At 40.8% G+C, this 23231-nt stretch overlaps 1 pseudogene; it reads left to right on the forward strand.

Moving 5' to 3' along the window:
- Positions 1-22794, forward strand: part of LOC147464871 (uncharacterized) — a 75975-nt pseudogene extending 53181 nt beyond the window's left edge.
- The last annotated feature ends 437 nt before the right edge of the window (positions 22795-23231 follow it).

The raw sequence follows: 23231 nt of genomic DNA on the forward strand, positions 1-23231 counted from the left end.
TAAATTTGGATGCCAATAGGTCAAGATTTAGGCTGCAAGAGCTTCTAGTGCACTCCAAGAGTAGGATGTCTGACAATTCTTGTCTTTGCTTGGTCAATAGGCCAAACAAGGTCCAAATTCACTTTTGAAAAAAGATCTGGAATCCTTGAGACACTTAGAACCTCCCTATATGGCCAAAGTAGAATTTTGACCACTTTATGACCTTGGAGACATCCTATGCATAGGATGTCTTTTTGCTCTGTTTCAACTCAAACTTGCACTGTAGCTTCCCCTTGATCTGCTAAACTAACATCTATTTTTACTTTTTGATTCTGACACCTATAGGTTGGTCAAATGATCAAGAATCTGTTCCAAAAGCCTGATGTGTGTTCTGATGAATTCCCAAGTCAAATCAACTCCAAATTGGACCAAAATTGACTAGGAGGCATGCCTCAGGCTATACAACACCTTGCTATGCCCACAATCAGTATCTGGCTTCAATTTCTTGATTTAGACATCCTACGTGTAGGATGTCTTTTTGCTCAGAATGGCTTGAAATTTAAAGCATAGGCTCCCCTTGAGGTGCTGATCACTTTGGTATGCTCAAAATTAGTTTTGGAGTGCAAAATCACACAGAAGACATCCTACGCGTAGGATGTCTTTTTGCCCTGTTTGACCCCAGACTTGACCCACAGCTTCCCCTTTATGTCAGCAACCCAATGGTATGCTTAGATTTGAGTTTGGATCTCAAAAGACCCCAAAACTAGCTATTCTTGCCTTTTTCAGTCAAAAATGCTAAAGTCTATTCAATCTTCCTTTCACTGACCCAAATGAGATGAAATTTATCAATACAACATTTAGAACATGCCTATGGAGTCATCCTATGGTTTGGTCTCAAAATTAGGCCTTGGACACAATTTGGGTAGGATGTCTGGCAACTCTAGTCTTTTGGCTTTGATCTGTCAAAATTTGGTCAAATTTTCACTTTCGAAGTGAAAATAGGGTAAAACCTACCTTCTAAACACACTGGTAACCTCAGATTTTCAAAATTTCCACCAGATCACCATGTAGACATCCTACGCATAGGATGTCTACTGCTGATTTTTTGAGACTGAAGTGTCCCTGATGCTTCCTTATGCTCTCAGCAAGTGCAAGTATGCTTTACAAATTCAAAAACATGCAAAAATCACTCAATTTAAACCTTTTCTGAAATTTTACGTTTTCTGACTCCGCCTTTTGGCTTTTGGTCAACAAAAATAGGGAAAAACACCCAAGTCAATATGTTACTAGGGTAAAACCTACCCTCTGAACCCACTGGTGAAGTCAGAATTTTCAAATTTGGTCTCTAGAACCCCCTTGAGACATCCTACGCGTAGGATGTCTATGTTTACAGAATTGCAGGTTTTCTTCACAGAACCCTTGCAAATGCTCTTTTATATGCACAACATCAGTCAGTCATACAAAAATATCCACAAAAGCTTGTTTAATGAATTTTTACCCTCAAAAGCACACTTTTCCGTGATTTCAAATGCAATCAAGCACTTTAGCAAATAATTCAGTGATGAATAGCTCTAGATAAGAATCGGATCACTTACCTAAAGCTACTCCTACAAATCATATGGGGTTATGCATCTATGAGTAGAAAAACACTTCACTGCCACACACGGACTAGTAAACGCTTTTATCACCTCACAAATCACTCCACCACCAACAACTAATCTAATCCACAGATCCTAACTAAACCTATCTAGTCGCAAACCCTCAGCAAGACACACGCTTCCTGGCTATCCACTTGATCGCGGAGTATCCTCTTCCGGATCCACTTAAGAAAAACGCTTTCTTTAGCTGAAACTAAATCAAGCAACCATCACACGAGTGTTAGTAGGAAACCTACTTAGGTGCTTGTGTCCCCGGCAATGGCGCCAATGTTGGACGGGAGCGACTCACACACCCATGAAGTGCATGCAAACACTACCTACATCAACATAATGTCAATCGAGGACACAGATGACACGATAGGCACACGGAGGAAATATCTTTAGCTTGTCAGGTTGAGACCATCCTACACATACAACACTCTGGAAGGCCAACTAAACCACAATCAAGAACCTCACTGCTCTCAACTACACCACCTAGCCACATACCCACATACGAAAGGTAACTCACCTAATCATGCCAGATTCGTACGAAACTTAAGGAACACCATCCCCTCACTAGGATACACCTGTCCCTAAGCTTCTACACTCAAAACCTTCACTCTAAACCCATCTGTAGAAAACGCGTAGGATGACAGAGCAGAATTTTGAAAGTGCCCGAAACTGAAATTTATGAGTACCTGTGCGTAGCTTATGTCGCCATGATTCTATAGACTACTAGCACGCAGAAAACAGACATCGTTTGATACACTTATGGCCACATTTAGCTCGTAGATGAGTCGGCGTCTGCGCTTCGTCTCGCCTGGAATGCTTGGCGTTGTCGGGTAGCTCTCCTCGAACCTACAACAATGGTGCAGTCAGATCTCCAATGTGTTGAGCGAGCCGGGCGTAGCGAGAGGATAAAGCTCACGCTCACTCTCTTTCTCTCTCACACATAGTAGATGGCAGCGCTAAAGTTTTGATTATGAAAAAGTCTTCCTACAAAATGACCTAGGTACCTTATATACTAAGGCTACCGTAGGTTTAACCAAAAATGGGGTTGAAAGGGTCAAATGGCTTTGTATTTACAATCCGAAAGTGCCATTGCACCCCGGCTTCTGAAACTAGATAACTACTCATTACGAATGACGTTTATAGCCATAATCCGCAACATTTCATAACTCGCAAAAGATAAGACTTTGGTACGAAACTTGAGTTATGTTGTGTTGTTGACCCAACGGTCAACAAATACTAAACCTTTTGCTGCATCAATCAAATGTTCATGAAGAGCGTAAAAAAACACTACAGCATGTCGATCTTTAATGGGAAAGGATGTTACCCATCCAATGAAAGCATATACTTGTGCGGGTCCAGAGGAATAAGGAAAGAACCTCGGGAGATTTTGAAACACAAACCGTAGAAGGTGAAAAAACCATATCGTCGTTGCTGGGCAGCTTGAACCAGGGTTCCTCTTACAAGTGCACTTGATGAATGGTCTATATGTGTTCTAGCAATTCTTCAAGAACTTCCAAATGTCATTTTCTTTCTCATTGAGTGATAGTCCCTTTGTACGGGCTACCATGGAAGTATTAGAGCACTTTTTACTGTCAATGTCTGACAGTTTTATCTACTTTAGTGTTAAAGACTTATCCTGTGACTCAGTAGATGCTTTGATTGAAGTGCCGATGTTTTGCATTTTTCTACCATATCACGCGACAGACTACAAAGTAGAGCTAAAGAATCAATAGTGAATGTGGCACATTGATTCAATATCTCAAAATCCCAGAGTTTGTTTTCAACACGAACATCGTCAAGCTCATTTTGTCTGAAAGGGAGTAGTGGAATGACTTCAGAAAAATCTCTGGGCATAGACCTTTGATTTTTTGAAAAGAAGGGTCGTCAGTTAGGCCCACGGCTTCCTTTTCTTCTTGATCTAAGAGTTCCAGATCCAAAAGAGGGTTCACAATCTCTTGAGACTGCTTAATTGCAAGAGGAAGGATAGGGAGATTATTAATGAAATAAAGCTTATTAACTATGGAACGTAGTGATGAGAAATAGAAGTCTAAATCAAAACAGTCTTGACCATCAATAAAGCATAATAATAATAAAAAAGAGATTAGTGCATTAGTTAGTTGTGCATTATCTTTTGTGGCAAGGGGTAAGAGTTTTAACCAATCGCTAACAGAAGTTGTTTTTAAAGCTGAAATCTCTTGTTCTTGTATTGCCCTTTTCTCATAGTAGAGAAGACTTTTATGAAAGTCAGTCCCCTTGAAGCAAGAGAGCAGGCATTGTGTACCAATAGGAGGGATATGAATCCTTTTATCGTCGAATTATCCAAAACGTGTAAGAGATACAATCTAGCCAACCTGAAGGATGTTTTAAGAGACAAAATTATACACAGTGTAGAATGCAAGCAAGTTCAATATATGGTAGTTGTCCGACCAAGGACAACTTGGGAAATAGAAAGAGGGAGATTAAATTTGATATTCCCTCTTATAGAACCATATATTGACACTTGACCTAAATATACAAGAAATAAAAGACAGAGTATACATTAGACAAAGACAAAATAGTCAGAAGACAAAATTCATTATTTTATGCTGGTACAACCGGTTCTGGTAGGAGAACAATTGAGCTTCAGAACCCATGAAAGAATAGACCTATACTTGTCACCATCCAACACAAGCAGCCAGTTAGAAAATGGGCAACCTTGATGGGAAGACAGGGAACCAAACAATCTATTTCGCTTGTTATTGCTGTCCCATAGCCCTAAACCCCTTCACTCTCCTTATATGCATTCCGGGGAGTTTTTTTCTTTGCATCTCTATCGAGCATAATCCGGTTTTTAACGATATTTTCTACAATAGGTTTGTTTGGTAGATTTTCCTCTACCATAGTTTAAACTGGTACAATAGTTGTTTCTGGTTTGATGAGGAAGACCGATTTGCATCCTTCCGGAAAATCACGTATGGCGGAGGGATGTGGCTTTGCATTGGGTAAGTAACATCTGTTGAGAGTTTTAGGGCTCACATTCTCAAAGGATGGTATATCCCCCGTAGTTTGGCTTTTGATAGAAGCATCATACCATGTATGACAATTTCATAAACCACATATTATTTATTAGTGGTCTATGCTCGATGATATCTTCTAAGAGTAGCTGGGGAACACTAAGTCTGAAAGCAACATTTTTGTATAGTGATTACGTGCGAATTTGAAAAAACTTACCCCACAAGTGGATAGAGTGAGAGCCTGAGAGGTTAAAGAGAGAGAGAGAGATAGATATAAAAAACTCCATTTTGGAGTTATGTCGTTGATAGAAGATATATACTACTGGTATATAAGAAGTAATTATTTTGCCAAAATTTTGGCAAAGTTTCGTTTGTAAGTAGACTCGTTTTTAAAAAAGTAAACCGGCCCTCCTTTTTTAGGAGCCTCACATGAGGATTTTGTTTTGGATGATAATCCAAAATTACTCGACAAATTACGTACGCAATTTTAAGGACACGGTTATGTCAGACTTTTAACACCTAGAAAAATCTTTTCTCTTTTATCCAAAGTTTTAGCAGAGTTATGTTTATAATTAAACCTGCTTTTCAAAATAAACATGCCCTCCTCTCTGAGGAGCCTACATAAGGAAAAAAACCATTTTGGAAAAGTTTCCCAAAAGTTATATCAATAAGCATAAAAAACAACTTCCTTTATAAGTAATTGGATCAATCTTTGAAGTGTAAAACAATCCCCTTTTCCCATTGTCAAGACCAATTACACTTAATACTTGGTTTTATAAACTTAGTGTTTAAAAACCAATAAGATACTATTCCAAATATTGGATAAACATTCTCTCAGTAAATAGGAAGTCTACCTAAAAGCCCAAGGCTGTCATTTGTACAATTTGTGTTGACACTGCACCTTATCTGCTAATCGATGTATGGATGCCAAAAAACATACAATATGCCTTTTCATGAGAGGATGTTCACCATTGTCTGTCTTTCAATTAAACAACATTCTCTTTTATGTCTAAAAACATTTAAGTAAGCTCGAGACTGTCATTTGTACAATTTGTGTTGACACTGCACCTTGTCTGTTAACCGATGTATGGCTTCCCAAAAACATACAAGATGCCTTTTCATGAGAGGATGTTCACCATTGTCTGCCTTTCAATTAAACAATGTTCTCTTTTATGTCTAAAAATAGTTAAGTAAGATAAGATGTGTATCTCCAATCGTTTAGTTCATTCGTAAAATACCAATATAGTAGATGCATGCTCCTGGAACCATTACATCGTATTATACATTCGTCCAGATTATGCATCCATTTGTATATATATACATACTAAAAAGCAATGTTTTTTCCTTTACCATGATGCTTTTATGATTATCCAACAAGTAAAATCTTTGTATAACATGCTTATGAAAACCAAAGCCATACAATCGATCTCAACATCTACGGATTATGTTTATCAACATCAATGAAAAAACGTCAAATAGTCTTAATACCATATGTGTAGTATTGCCAATGCTGTCAAAAATGGATTTATAATTTGTGAGTCTGGATGATCACTCCACGATTGTGTGCTGGGTTTGCTTGCTACAATAGTTGTACGACTGTGTGTGTGTGTGTGTGTGTGTAGCGTGTGTATAAAAGACCAGGGTAGTACCTCCATCGCGCGCGTGTGTGTGTGTATAAGACTACCTGCTCTGTGCGCAATTGCTAAGTAGGGAAAGACCCGAGCAGCACCTCTCTCAATTGTGCGTGCGCGTGTGTGTGTGTGTGTGTGTGTGTGTGTGTGTGTGTGTGTGTGTGTGTGTGTGTTAGAATAACCGGATTCGTGTGCACTTGCGAAGTAGGGTACGCTTGTGGTGTTTATACTGCAGCCTTCCATCGTTTTTTATACATGCATCCCACCGCAGTGCCTTTATGTTTACCATGTGTACAAGCGACTCTGCCAACTGTTTGATCTATATTAAGCTTGCCCAAATTGGTGCAGTTAATGATTTTCAAATATTTCTTTTTTCCATACTCATGTTAAGTATTTTACTTGAGTGAGGTTAAATTAAATGCAAGAGATAGAGAAAGAGAGAGAGCAAGATAGATATATATTCAAGAAGGAGGTAGCCTTATCATAAAAGATTGCTTTTCAGATATTAGAATTTTTCTACCGATTTCTTGAAACCGACCCCCTAGATAGAGAGATAGAACTAGATAAAAAGGGAGAGCGAGAACAATTTTTTTAAAAACATCCTATCACTACACACATTGTTTTGTATAAAGAGAGAGAGTTTGGGCAAGAGAGAAATAGAGGGGTTAAAAAGAAGGTGTTGCTCTTAATGCTAACATCCGGGATTTAGAGAGAGAGAGAGAGAGAGAGAGAGAGAGAGAGAGAGAGAGAGAGAGAGAGAGAGAGAGAGAGAGAGAGAGAGAGAGAGACTCTTTTCCTCGGCTCTGGAAATCCACCACACCACCACCATAAAACAACTCCAGAGAGCGAAAGAGAGATTTAGATGCTTTTGTTCGAGAAGCTGAGAGAGACGGAGAGAGGGTGTAATGCCAAGGGCAAACCCAAGGGGAGTCACGGACTCAGGCCAAGGGCCAGTTGCCTAGTGCAGACATGGAGATTCTAAGTATGGTGTGCCAAGGACCTATATAACAGGTGGTAGGATGAGGAATCTCGATGGCAGTTCCCTTTTTGTATATGATTTTGCAATATCATCAGCTACTCTATCTACAAATCTTTGAGACTGGTGGATGGGCTTCCGATCATTCTACATGTATATAACGGTCAGAACTTTACATTATTGGCTCTATGCACGAGGTGCAACCAATCCCACTGACGGTTTTTATAGGTAGCAAGTAGGCACGACCTAGCTATCAAAAAACTGATTCGTGGGAAGTTATGAATACATTAAGAGAGCCTCCATGCAGGTAGTCTCTTTTGTAAACACCTAAGAAAATCTAGTATGACTATTTTTCTTTGGGGGTACTTAATATCTTTCTCCTCGGTTCTTAGAGGGAGAAATTCTTTCACGACCTAGTTGTGAATAAGATTCCAAATGCAGAAGATATGTTGCTTAGTTGCATCATAGATTATGTTTCAAAGGAGTGGTATTTAAAGGGGTATGACTCTGCTAATACTCAATCACTCCATAGGTGTCGAGAGTCATGATTTGAGTTCAGTGCAGCTGTACTTTCAAGTGCAATCTACCAAGGAGTAGTGGAAAAATATCAACTTTCTCAGTTGCGCTTTTGACCACGGTGAACTATGTTCGTCCTCGTTGGCTGCTGGTTTGAGCAGTTTTCATGTAAAGTCTAACCAAGCGGTTTGACATTGCAGAAGCTAACCAAGGGTTTGGATTGCAAAGGCAACACCCAGGGTTACCAGTTCCTACTACTTGTTTTTCACTAATCTTTCTTTTAATGTTTTTCACGTAACTACATCTTCAAGGCTGGTTTTACGATAAGGCACCATTCTAGTTATATGTTTTAGGTTTGCAAAGTGCGTGTAACTATGGGTAAGTGAACGTTATGTTCAACCTCCAGGTACACATATGATTTGGTTTATTTCCAATTTTGAATATGATTTGCTTGATTTTTTTCAAGACGGATGAGTAAGCTTGAATGCTTCTATGCATTTTTGCTCTTCAGAGAGATGATGAGGTCATGTAAGAGCCAAGAATTTTGGGCCGTAGTGTCCAAAATACATTTCTGCAATGGACTCACTTGTAGGGTTTGATTTGGCACATGTTATCACATGGGATACAACATGGTCTAGGAACTCAAGGAATTTGGTTTAGCCAGTGTGGAGCAAGTTTAATGAGGGTCCCTCTCACTCATGTCGCAGAGTGTTTGCAGTTACCTCTACACACAAGTACATCTCATACTGAAGGATGTTCTTTTTCGTGACATTCTTAGTTGAGACATATTCCACATGTGGAGAATATGAGTCTCTAGGACTGCACTGGCGCCTGCTATTTTAATTATGTGTCACGATAAAGTCCCTAGGTGCTAGTCAAATCCATTTATAAGACCATTTACACACGTCATATCAAGAACAATTTCAATGGCTAGAAATTCTTGGATACCTAGTCATACCTGTTAAGGTACAAGTGTTGTTAAACAACTCTAACGAATGGTTGTTTATACATGTAGCAAGGCTCTGTTCTATTGATGAACATGTTTCATTGGTACCTAGGCGTGATTGATTTTCACATTCCATTATGGTCCAACGTGAGGCAAGGGCCAGGATGGACATGTATATGCAGGTTCAAATCTGTATTTGCTAAATGCATGCACACTAGGTGTTATGGGTCCTAGTGTTTAGCAAAGGCTGACTTGGAGCGGCATGCATTTAGCATGTGGGTTTTAAATGCAGTTTACACACTATGTTGTTTATGGGCCGGCTACACAAGACGGTTGCAAAGGGACAACAATGTGAAAAAATGAAGATGTTAGTCTTGGTTTCATTGACCCTCCTTCTGAACCGTGTTATTGTCAAACGAACAGTGGGATGCATGAAGGATTCCACCGTGGAAAACATTAGTGTTCTTATGAAGATACGACCACTTTTGTATCATATGTAATGGAAATTGATAATTGTTTATTTATTGCAGCTGACATGTGGCAAAAGCTAGGGCTAAGCGAGGATATCACATTTTATTCACATTTATTATTCAAGTGCTCATTATGAGCTATGGCCATTTATGCCTAGCTGCCCAATGTGTATTCATTTTCTAGCATTGAAGAATCTATAAATAAATACGTGCAAGAGGGAAATGCTCACTCTTGCACGGGGGGAGATTGCACCCAGTGTCTGCGTTGTTTTTGTCTCCTCGTCCCTCTTCTCTTGCATTGTGATGGTGTAGCACTGCGCTCTAGGAGGTGCACCTACACACACACTCTTGCTCTCTCCCGCTCTCTATCTCTCTCTCTATTCGCGTACGATTTGGTTATGTGCTACGAGATATGCAGATTTGTCGATCTTATGGCTTGCAATATATTGTTTTTAGTGTTTTGCAAGGCTCTCTGCGCTCCAATTTGTAGCATGATATAAAGCACCACAAAGACTAAAGTGAAGGCCATAACCTAAGGAGAATGTAGAGTCAGAGAGAGCTAGCAAACAACACCAAAATATTATCATATATGGTTACAAAAAAAGGTTAGACAACACGAGATGCATAGTTTTCAATTACTTTTTTGAATAAATGTTGTATCTAAACTCTATATTGCTTCATCGACACCTAAAATTCCATTCGGGTCAATGGAGAATTTGTGAGTGTGCAGATAAAAGAGTGGTGGACCCCTACTTCATTTTAGATGACAAAGACAGAAAAAGAGTGATATGCCAACCCTATTTGTTGTATCTAGCTTGTATCCCCTTGACCAAACCCTTGTGCATAGAAGTAATGCCCACCAAATTTACATCCCCAAAGATGCCACACTTCACCCATATTGTGAGGGTCATATCAGGTACCGCCGGCTACAATATCTTCTTGCAACTACTGTGCAATTCCTAACATCCCTCCCACTTGAGACCGATACCAAGGCAGAACTCCTCCTGCTCTTCGATGCCAACTCAAGGGGGTGATATCATTGACTTTTTTCATTTGGGGTCCCTTAACCCGAAAACACCTTTCCTCATCGGTTCCACTTACCATTCGAAGCCATCAGACTAAATTAGAACATCAACCTTCTAGGGTCAACTGATGGGAGTTCACTAATTCCCCCTTGGTTCTAGGTCACTGACGCTTTTTTCTCGATTAGGACCAAGCACAGCCATCAGTGCGTTCCCTAAGATGAGTGGAATTACTGGCTACACAAATCTCTTGTTCCCAAGTTTGGTTCGTACTCCGTAGATCGGATTCCCTTTCCCCATACTTGACTCAATCTACTGGACAACATAAAATTGGCTTCAACTTTCCGGCCAATAAATTAACCCTCCAGAATCCACCCACTCTCCGAGCTGTTTGATAAATGCACTTTTTGAAGGTAGTAATATGATACTAGAGACCAATATTCTAGTCATGTCGATTAAAAAATACAATTCAAGCAATTGAAAGTAGCATGCAAACTATCGCATACCCTTGCAAATGTTTTGGTGCCACAAACATAGTACAGAAAATTGGATGATAAGGCTGTCAAATGTATTTTTGTTGGTTATAGTGCTGAAAGCAAAGGTTACAGGTTGTATCACCCGCAAACAAAGCGTATTCTAGTTTCATGGGATGTAGTGTTTGTGGAAGATTCTGTTCAGCTCTAGTTGTCATGTACTAGAGACAATAATGTAAGCTCGCAGGACATTTATGACACTTTGTTACCTCTTTTCAGTGGTGGAAATATGAATGTAAGTTCCAACGAGGTAAATGTACAGCTTATGGGGGTTTTTGAAAATGTGACATATCAACCTATTACTGATGCAAATGTACATGATGTACTTGATGAGGAAAGGGCTGAAAATGAGGAGGCTAGAGGTATGCCAAAATGGCTAGTGTATACATTACGTGGCAGTAAATTGGACGCACCTTTGTCTAGCCGTACTCGTTCAGGCTCTCGCCATGCATCTTATGCATCAGATTGTTATGCTTTGGTTGTGTCTAGCTTACATGATGTTGAGGAGCCTCTATCTTTTGATGAAGCACAAAATTCAGAAAATTTGATGGCTGCCATGCAATTAGAATATGATGAACTTATAGAAAATGACACATGGACTTTATGTGATTTGCCTCCTGGAAAAAAGGCCATTGGTATGAAGTGGGTTTACAAGTTGAAATGATCGATTGCCATAAGGCTCGACTTGTTGCAAAGGGGTATGCACAGCAAAAAGGCATAGATTATGAAGAGACTTTTGCTCCCACTTTTCGTATGACTATTGTGCATTTTCTATGTGCATTGGCAGCTCGTTTTGGTTGGGATGTATATCAATCAGACATTGTTAATGCTTTCTTGAATGGTGACATATTTGAGGAAGTTTATGGAACGCAACCAGCTCGCAGTTTTGTCAATAAAGGACAAGAGGACAAAGTGTGCAAATGTAACAAGGCTTTGTATGGGTTGAAGCAATCTCCTCGTGCTTGGTATGAGAAAGCTGACACTCATTTGGTCAAACAAGGCTTTCGTAACACTCTAACAAAAAGCACATTGTATGTAAAGCGTGAGGGTGATGTACTTCTCATTGTGGTTCTTTATGTAGATAATTTGCTGATCACTTGACCAAATGAGAGATATATTGCTGCATTTAAGGCTGATTTGAATGTTGCTTTCAAGATGAAAGATTTGGGGTTGTTGCATCATTATTTGGGCATACAGTTTAAGCAGTGTGATGGTGGTATTGCCTCGTGTCAGAAAAGTTACATAGAGACATTGCTATGTAAGTTTGGACTTGAGGATTGCAAACCTATTGCCACTCCCATGGAAGCAAGTTTGAAATTGAGTCTTCATGACGCTGGAGATCCTACTGATGTCACTCTTTACCAAATCGCTATTGGATGCCTCATTTACGTATGCAACACGAAGCCAGATATTCAGTTTGCAGTCTCACAAGTCAGCAGATTTATGCATAGCCCAGGGTTTAAGCATTGGCAGGCTGTCAAGAGGATTTTTTGCTACCTTAGTGGCACTTTACATCTTGGCTTATTTTATCCCAAGAGGGGATCGTTGCCGCCAGAATTACATGCTTTTTCGGACTCAGATTGGGCTGGTTGTTTTGACACGCGAGTGTCCACAAGTGGTTTTTATTTCATGCTTGGCAGTTCATGTATATCATGGTTGAGCAAGAAGCAACCTACTGTGGCCACTTTGAATTGTGAGGCTGAGTATAGGGCAGTCTTCACAGCTACAATTGAGTGTGTATGGCTCAGACGCCTTATGGCTGATTTGGGTGTTGGATAGGATACTGCCAACACTATCTACACCTACAGTCAGAACGCATTGGCAGTTATCGCACAAATCTCCCACCTGCAGAGAACACCGCACGCAAATGCTGAGTGCAACCCGCAATCTCTACCTAGATCGCATAAATGATACGCATAAAACTCGTGGGAAAATTTCGCCAGAGTTTCGTCAGTAAAACGGCCACAAAACCAGTAACCAAACTGACTGCACGCTCAAAACCATGAGCAACCAAAGCACATCAAACCGCACTCCAAATGCATGCACCAATCTCCACACTTTGCATACATCATTGCAAACACCTGCAAATCTAGTACACAAATATCTGCTCTACCTGTGATGACTGCCAAAAAACATGCTCGAGGCATACATTGCCGAGCTCAAAATGCAATCACATTAGTCTCCCTGAGCATCAAACCACACAAGGCATACATCGTATCCTCCCACCTGTGAGGAAACTTGCAGCAAATATCACTCTCACATTTGAGAGCAAACCATGTGTGGAATCTTCGACACACAATAAACAACTGCTGCTGCAGAAAATTCAACGTTCAGAATTTTAAAATTCTGATATGAGGAGCGCGTCCGGAGCATGCCAAAACCCCAAGGTAGACTCCTAGATCACATGTATCCGAGTCCGGGTGTGAAAGCTATGCCAAAAACCTCCGTTTCGACCCAAAAACGCAGCATAAACTACCAAAAGAGGGCTGAAAAATGCAGCTCCTCAACCGTAGCTTGAATGAGGTTTCTGATGGATCGAATGGGGGGTAAAACGCCAGAACACCTGGTGGAAACGCTCTCGAAAAGCTGAATTTGCCGATGCCGAAGTCGAAACCCTGTTTGCACTCTTGAAAGTGCGCGCGCGGACGCGATTTCAGGAATGAAACCGGCTCTCCACTGTCGTCGTGACTGTGCACACACGCGCTCCCTCCGCACCTACACTCTGATACCAATTGAAGGGGATCGGGGAGCACCACAGACGGAGAGTGAGCGAGAGAGAAGGAGACACACACACGATGTGGGTGGGGAGACTATGAAGTGGCAGCTCCCCCTATATAGTATACTCACTATAAGTATAGGGTAACAATGGGCGGGCGCCCATGACCTGGGCGACCGGTCAAGGCACATAGGCCTTAACCCCAACAACTAGTACCATTGGTACCTGGTCTTTCCTCTTGAGCTACTTTGATTGGTTCTACCTTCACTGGTTCAATGTAGGCAACCACTGATAAATCCTTTCCTTTCTTAAAATGGTGAATTCTGATGCCACAATTATTCCATATGTGACCAAAGGCCTTGCAGTAGGTACATTGTGGACATTCAGTGGAGATGTGGTCCTTGGATTTACATCTTGAACACCAAGTCTCCATCTTTCGGACCGACTGTCTTGTGTGGCTAATTTTTGCAATCTGCCTAGCCATTTCTTCAATCTTCTTGGTCCATGATCCCTTCTTTGATTTCTCCTTTTTTCGTTCATTGGAGCTGCTCTTGGAGCTGCTGGACGTTGCACTGGAATCAGAAGCTTCAGTAGCCGAGCTACTGCTACTGGTCCTTCGCTTCTTGTGGCTCTTCTCTTTCTTAGCATGTTGTTCCAGCTTTAATGCTCTTTGGACTAGGTCATTGAATTTTTTTGTAGGGGCTGGTACTTCTTGTTCCCTAAGATTCTTGCTTCTGAACCCATTCAGAAACCATGCCCTCAATCTCTTCTCAGACGGCGGTTCTTGCAACTGCCTGGTCAGTTCTTTTATCTTTTCTACATAGCTGCGGACTGACAAAGTTCTCTGTTTGATCTAATGCAATTCATAGAGAATATCCTCATCCCCTCGATTGTCGGAATATTCCAACCTGAAGGCCTTAAGTAAATTGTTATATGATCTCAGCTGGCATGCAGGGTAATGGTAATACCATTTCCTCGCTGCCTCCTTCAACGTTTGTGGAAAATATTCCCCCCAATCATCTTCATCAATGTTTTTTAGTTCAGTATACTGCTCGAAAGCTTGTATGTGAACATCTGGATCATCCTTTTTCCCTCCTTTGAATATGGGAATAGAAATCTTCAGGAAAGCTGTGTAATCATTTCGATTACTGCTGATCCCACCACTTCTCTTCTTGGCTTCAGAATGATGCTTGGGAGCCTTCTTGCAATTGTCAGTGTCAGCATCCCAATCAATCTCTGTCTCTCTCTCTGTCTCTGTCTCAGTATCAATATCTTCTCTGTTTTGTCTGTTAGAAGTACGGTGACTTCCCTTTCTGCCCTTGATATGCTCATCTCTCTGGCGAGACTGAGAATTCTTAGAACTCTTTGCCTTTCATGCTTCCCATTCTGCCCGTCGGCGTCGAGAATGACTGGAGTGTTGTCAGTCCTGCGCCTCATCAGCCTGACTATGCTCCTCCTGAGCCTCAGTGTCAGTCATTTTCTCTTGCTTGGGGTCAGACTCTGTTCCTGACTCCTCAGTAATGGGGTCCACACGAATGGTAGATTTCCGGCCACAATTGGATTTTGGTGCGATTGCTGAAAACTTCAACTGGGAGAAGAGTCTTTCAGTCAACGAGCTTCAGCTCGAGCCACCGTGATCACAAAAATGGAATTGGAGTTGATCTCTTGAGACAGCTAATTCTAGTGTTGAAGGATTTCAGCTACTAGTGTGGGAAGATTTCAGACAGCAGACTGGATAGAAATCAGAGACTAGACTGAAATGTGGATACTGAAATAAGAATCAGACTTATAGACTGGAATAAGGTTCAGATTCAGAAGATTGGACGAGAAGTAAGTATCACTGAAATATATGCCATGATTGAGATTACAGATCAAGATTACAACGAATATGATTACAGAGGGAAAGTACAGCCGACAATACTGCCACTTATGCTCAAGTACAATTATAGCCCAAAGCGCTAATACAAGTGATAACAATTGCCAACCCGATAATAATGTAATGGGCCCTATTTATACACTTCGGGTTTACTGTAGTAATTACTAAGTAATTCGTTGCCCATCTTCTAAGAACACGTTCCCACATGGTGATTATCCAGCCGTCTACAGAAACGTACTCTCCACCATTGTCAGTTCTCAAGCACTTCAGCTTCTGACCACTCTGATTCTCCACAAGTTGCAAGAATGTCTTAAAGACCTTGAGCACCTCATCTTTCTACTTCAAGAAGTAAACGCATACTTTGCGAGAATAGTCATCTATGAGTGTACAAAAGTACGCTGCTCCCCCTAGTGACAAACTAGGCATTGGTCCGCATAGATCACTGTGCACAAGAGCTAACCGTCCATCCCTATGATTCCTCTTTGATCTGTGCGGTTCCTGTGTTTGCTTACCATAAACACAATGCTCACAAAACTCGAAATCTTGAAATGAAAAGCCAGGCAAATAACCATAATGAGAAAGTATTTCCATTCCTCTTTTTGACATATGTCCCAGCCTACGATGCCACAGTGACACACTTGGCTGCTCAATCACATTAATTACATGGTTTTTAACCTCTGAAACATGTAAAGTGTATAGAGTTCCTCACTTGATTCCATGTGCTACAGTCATCGAACCTTTGGAGATCTTCCAAGCGTTGTTCCCAAAGACTGTCATATAACCTGCATCATCCAACTTCCCTGTATTGATCAAGCTGTTTCGGATTGCTGGAACATGTCTGACATTCTTGAGCCATAAAGAAGAGCCATTGTGAAACTTCAACTGCACATCTCCCACTCCAAGTATGTCACAAACCTGCTCATTGCCAAGTCTGACATAATCTTTAGTAGTCACATATGACATAAACCACTCTTTGTGCGGAGAAACATGTAAAGATGCCCCTGAGTCGATAATCCAATCACTCATAGCATGTCCATCCTCTGCAGTCAAGAAAACAGAATCAAGATTGCTTGTGAGGAAGATGTCACTAGCTGCTATACCAAAATCACTGTCTGAACCAGATCCTGTGACATTCACCTCTTCAATCTTCACTGAACTCTTCTTTTCATCTTGCTCAGAACTCTTTGTTTTGCCTTTTTCTTGTTTCCACTTTGTACAGTCTCTCTTCATGTGACCCTTCTTGCCACAATGGTAGCATTCTATGTCATCCTTTGACCTCGAGTCACGAGACTTACTTCGATTTTGTGCCTTCTTCTCTTTAGACTGTTGTCTCCCTCGAACGACCAAAGCACTATTGCCTTTGCCTTTGTCAATGTTCTTCCTTTTCACTTCCTCTGTGAGCAAGCTGCCTTCTACATTGGCACTTGTAAGACCTTCTGGCGCGACAGAATTACTTAATGCTGTACGAAAAGTATCCCAACTGTCTGGCAAAGTGATGAAGAGAAACATAGCCTTCACTGAATCTGGAAAGACTATCTCCTGTGCTGTTAGCTGGTTGAAAATTGTGTGAAATTCATTGATATGATTTGACATAGTTGTCCCTTCCTTCATCTTCAAGTCCACCAATTTCTTGAGCCAGTAAATCTGAGAAGCAGCACTTTGTTTCTCGTACATACCACATAGCTTTTGCCATGTCTGGGCGATCACAAAACCTGTATCTATCTGAAGACTGAACCCGCAACAAAGCTTCAATGGCCTCACACATAAGATGCAATCCAGTGTCTACACAAAGTCATACATCCTATGGGATAAAAGTTGCCGAAGAGGATGCGTGTAGAGGGGAACTCCAACAACCTAATCCATCTCACATTGGGTAACCTAGCCCCCAGTGCTTGGCTTCAAAAAACCTCACACACGACCCTCACAGATGGCTCAGCAAACTACCCAAAAATTAGCATACATCCTACAATAGACCAATCATTGTCCTATGACCGTTGCAGTGGTCTGTCTGCTAGCATGACTCACAACTAGCAGACCCACAATCGTAGTACATCAATCTGCAATACATGCCAGTGGTGTCAAGCCGTCGTATGGCCACACCTCCCCTGGAATCTGGCAAGCACAAGAAGTAGCAATGCAGACTGCAATATATATATCTGATGATATATATGTGTACCTGGTCTATAAATGATGCTTTGAAGACGAATGAGTGATGTATGTCGATGCTGATATTGATGCCGACCACCTCCTGCTTGCCAATCTACACAAGACGGGTTTCTTTGCGGCTAAAACCTATCTTCTGATGTAGTGCTCAAAATGAAATTCTGAGGGCATAAATGGCTTGGAAAGGGGGATAAAACCCCACCTCGCTTGGTGTAAATGCTCCCGGAATGCCGAGTGTGAATTTTTGAGCTCCGGATCCAGAATTTGCCTGAAAAGTGCGCACGCACGATTACGCAAATACGCACTGAACTTGGCTTTGATACCAATTGAAGTCGCGAAGCGGAGCGTGGATCGACTCTCACACACACACAAAGATACACAGAGATCTTACACAGTACGCAAAGAATTCTGTTTGAAGGGTTATCTCCCAAAACCTTATTATCCACAAAAGTATAAGTGAGTATATACAAAGAGTTAGTAATAAGTGAGTTAGGCGAGCGACCGGCCATATCCGTATTAGAGGCCACTTGGGCTTTAATCCCAACAATGTTAAAGTCCCCCACCAAGCAAAACCCCCCCTCAATTTGCAATTGAGGGAGGTCATTCCAAAAAACTCCTCTACCTTTGGAATCATTGAGTGCATAAACATTGATTATCATATTCCTAGTATAGTTTATCTTGTTTGACACACCCAGTGCCCTCCTGGATGGGTGTTGGTAAACAATTTTTGGCCCATGATCCCTATGAACTCCTATCGGAACCCCGCTAGATCCATCTATAGCAGTACCATAGAGAAATAGGATTTACCTAAGAGTTTGCTTTCTTGCAGAAGTGACATCAAGATTGTGGTCTTGGATACAACAACGAAACACCCCTCTTCTCCTCTTCATTAGTTGCCAAAGTTGTTCTTGCTTCTCCCTTGTCAAACTTTTAGCATTCCAAGAGATCACTTGGAGAATAGGGTTCATGGGGGCATCAAATCCACTTTGACCCTCAGAATCCCTCGCTTCTCTTGCTGCCAAGGGAGGCTCTTGGTTGTACGGGGTACCATGTCTTGAAACACCTCAAAAGAATTCTGGAGGGGGGTAGCGGATTCCCTCTTGTCAGGAGATGAGGTGGTGATGAATTTTCTCTTTACCTTTTCTTAAGGTAGCATAGTTTTTTCTCCTCCCTGTTGCCATGTCTTTCATTCTTTTGTTTGCCCTAAGTGTCGTATTTTGTTCTAGAATTGTAATTGTTGCATTTGAGGCCACGATAAGTAGACGAGGATTTGTAGTCTCAAATACACTTGTTTGTTCCTAAAGTGGCTCTTGAGGGGCTTGAAATGGTGGGCACCCCCCTGCAAAATGGGCTAGGATGAGTCTTTAGTTTTACAATCTGTTCCTTAGAACAATCCATTTTTTATCCTTCCATACATTCTACATCTCCATTCTTCTCTCCCTTGCATGCTCTAGGTCTCAGTGGACAATCTCTAGCAAAGTGCGTGAACCTGTTGCATTCAAAATACGCCCCAAAGTAAGTCCCAAAATAATGTGGAATTTCTTTCAGTTCTACCTCAACATCCATAACCATTTTTTTGGGTGTGAGTTTGGAGATGTTCCATTCAATGCATGCCCTACTGGAGCTTTTTCTAAGGCCTCTCTTGGTTGGCATGAACAAAGGGGTAACCCAAGGAACTTGTTAGATCCCTAAGGCTATCCCATGGAAAACTTGGAAGGCCAACTAATTCCACCCATAGAGGGTGAATTTCGTGTAGAGACTCCTGCGAGTAACAAAAATACGCAGACCTGAGCTCTATTGACAAGTTTCAGGGGAATACACATACATGAGATGTGAGCTTTGTTGAACACAAGAGGACCCTTACCTAGGACCTTAACAACGATAGAAGCTTCCTATATCTCACCAAGAAAAAACCCTTTGTTAGGTATCATGCATGGTCAATTGCACTGGCATGGTCAATATTATGTGCGCCTTGCAGTCATTGTAGCATTTCATGTCTATTTGCGATCCTCCCACTAAAGCCAAAGATTAAAGTGAGCTTAGCTTGCATTGTTTCTTGATATCCCTCTCAAAGATTTTTGCTATGGCAGAGTCATCATTCAACAATTGCTAGGGTAGGGTTGCCATTAGGTCAGTGTGCATTTTGTCCATTAGTTTCTCTTGTGAAGCTTTGGTATATTCTGCTTCACCTAGAGATCTTTTCATACCAGTGAGCCCTAATTTTAGTTGCCTCATGAATTCCATCAACTCCTAATCCAGCAACTCTCTCTCTCTCCTTAGCATCTCTAAACTAGGTACCACAAAGGGAATCTTTAATGTCGCATCCTTTGATGCGTTGTTGTGATACAAGTTGCCAAAGGAACCTTGTTTCTACCCCCCCCCCCCCCCCCCCGCTTCCCCACCCTACTTTTGATTTTATCTTGCTAATATTCGCATGTATGGGACCTTGATTCTCATTAGTAGGCACCTCCTTAACTATGAACTTGGTTGGCATCAACTTGTCTTGCATGACTATGTCTCCTACAATATTTGTACATAGCCATGCTTCTAAATGGTGAGGTCAGCTACAAGGTGGATTTAAGAGCTTCTACTCTTAGGGAAAAATTCCAAGTAGTGTATAAGAAATTCATTATAGAATGCTCCTTACTCTATTTGTGTCAAGGATAGTTTTATTTAAATGCTGGCATGGCAATCACAATGTTCAAATGCACCCAAATTATGCTCACCCTCCTCACCCAAAGATCAATCACTTGTGACATATTCAATTAGCCATTTACCCATACAGCTCAATAAACCTCCCTCCCTTCCCCCCCCCCCCCCCCCCCCCCCCCCCCCTTCGCCCTCCCCCCTCTCTCTCTCTCTCTCTCTCTCTCTCTCTCTCTCTCTCTCTCATATTCAAGACTAGTCACATAGATCCATGAGGTCTCTTGAAATTGCTCCATTGATGTATTAATTTCCTTTCTTCTATCCTCTTTCTGTCTCACACACACACCCATGTTCCTTGAGCTATAGTTTGCTCCATGTTTTGAATGTAATTCCATACTAGCAACATACAATTGCTTGAAAATCAAAACTCTTTATACCATATCTAGAAGTGATATAGTTGTGAGTGCACAAATGTGTTGCATGTGCAAAAATGTAGAACTAGAGAGAGAGAGAGAGAGAGAGAGAGAGAGAGAGAGAGAGAGAGAGAGAGAGAGAGAGAACAGGGGATATGGGTGCAGAAACTCACCACAATGTGTGAGAAAGCCCTTTATTCTTCTATCGAGTAAAGAATAAGGTGTGTACAAGTGATGGGCAGCCAGGCATCTCTATTGTGTTTGGCTTAGGTAAGAGGCACGCCGTCTTTACCCCAACAGTCTTCCACTTAAAGGTGAATGTGCTGATAAGATGTACTACTATAGGACTTAGTAGTATATATAATAAATACAGGGAGGGATCTCATCTCAACCTATGCACATTGGCTCTCTCAAAGTTGATGCATGCCTTTGTATAGGCTCTAGTGGTGTATGGAAGCGTATATCCCTCCTGCATATCCTACATATATCCTGTAATGACCTACATTGCCATGATGGATCATGCTAGTGTCATTCATCGCTCAATTGACAATCCCAACTGGCAGACACCCCATTGCAACTACTATGTCAGGTGTTGACACTAAGAGGTTGTACATGAGAGTCCTAAAGGCTGATGATAAACACATAATCTCTACGATCATATCCGTGCCAATCCCATCAATGCCATGTGCAGTGATCTCTACCAATCTATCCACAATAGGTATCTCAATGCTCATTGCATCACCACCAAAACTAGTCACGCATGGACGTGTCAATCTGGACTCCACGGTAGTCGTCACTCCCTCATCATCCATAGGGACCATATCCATATTTCCTTGAATCACCATATCAACCTCTAGAATGAGCAGGTCAAAGAAATCCACATCACTCTTCTTCATGATAAGAGGCATCTTTGTCCTAAGAGGATCAATTTTCCATGTCTTGCTAGAGCATGGCCGCTCTCACAGTTCATCCACAAACAATATGTCTAGTCTCTCTCTCACTAACATGACCATAATGTAATTGATACTATGATGCCTCGCACCTTAGATACATGTATCGGGTAGACCAAGCCACTCTAGATCCCTGTGTAAATTGCTCAGATAGATTATGTTAATAATTGTTGGGTTCCTTGTTGAAAAAACACCCTATTTAGATGAATTTAACAACTTGGATTATATTTTCTTGAAATTGGGAAGCTTAGAAATGCACTAGTGCTATTCTAAAAACTGTTAAAAATACACTAATTGAATACTCTATTGGCCTTTTTGTGCTCTTGGCTCTTGGCTCTTGGAAAATTCTATTACGGTGGATTCTAGCTCTGGTAGATCATGGGTTTGTTTCTATACTACTTATACTCTCTTGATAGCTTTAAATAAACTGGTGTGCTTTGTAATATTTCTCTCATCTGCATTAGGCACATTTATCTAGTGATGCTAATGTTGCTCTTACATTTTGCTGGTTTTGTATTCCTTGAGGACTTTGTACCTCCTTTTGGCTTTAGATTTATGCTTCATGTTGCTAATCCAATGGAAATTTTTCTAATCTCACAATGTGCCCGAATTGGTTCTACTGGATTCTTATTACTTGGTTTTTCTCAATTACCTCCCCTATCTAATGGTTGTCTATAGCCATCTTGAGGAATTATACTTGTTGTTTGCTCTCGCAAAAAGTAGGAATGATATTGCTCTGGCATTTTGCAATATTCTAATGGCATGCTTCACTTCTTACTCTCAGTTTCAATAAAACTTTTATTGGTTTTTGGGCTTGCATTTGCATTAGCAGATACTATTGGATTTTATTTTAGGTTCCTACATTTGGAAAACTTGCTGATCTCACTTGGTTCATGGCCGCTTTGCTATCAGATACTAACTTTGGACTTATGGTCTTATTTTTATTAAACTTTAAATTTGAGAAGTACATAGGGCTCACTTAGTATACTGGGGACTTCTATCACCCTCAAAATAGTGTAAAGGGTGAATGTCTCAAACCAGCTATGCCTAAAAATCCTAAAAATGATGGAAAGCAAACATGAATATAAAAAGAGCTATGTGCAATGAGAATCTATTATTTACTATAATATTTTTCACTTGTAATTATCCTCTTGTCTAGATTTCTGTAATGAGTTCCTTACTCTCAGATTTTTTAACAGATGTTATTGTTAAGCTGTTAAACTTTGATTCTAGCTTTGGTAATGTCTACAGGGGTGCAATACTTGCAGTGTTTTATGGGGGTTACTCTTGGCTTGGAGCACTAAACCTCTATTAAGGATCTCTAATTTTGTAATAATTGACTAGTTGCACACTAATATGAAGGTTGGTTATAATTTTTTTGTTGATCCTTCTACATCTTTTTAAAACTTAAAAGCATAAAATTATGCTATTGGGAATCTCTGAACTGGAAAAAGATCACCTTGGGAACAATGTAGCTATGCTATCGTTGATAATTGTCACCTTAATGATTTTCCATAAAATGATGCCTTGGGGAATTTTGCTGGCAAGGATAGAACTTGCTTCCTTTTGAAAACCTAATAGTGATTTTTATTGCTAAGTAGGATGGAATACTTCTTGTGATTGGATTGGTTACTCGGATTCTATGGTGCATAAGAGTTACATAAAGAAGTTCCAAGCTTCTTTAAAGAACATCAATTATATTTTTTTGATTGTGCAATAGTCTTCTAAGAAAAGGATGGTTTTTTAATAAAA

Source organism: Adiantum capillus-veneris, chromosome 1, assembly GCF_014529385.1.
Source record: "Adiantum capillus-veneris isolate H3 chromosome 1, ASM1452938v2, whole genome shotgun sequence".
Lineage (NCBI taxonomy): Eukaryota > Viridiplantae > Streptophyta > Polypodiopsida > Polypodiales > Pteridaceae > Adiantum > Adiantum capillus-veneris.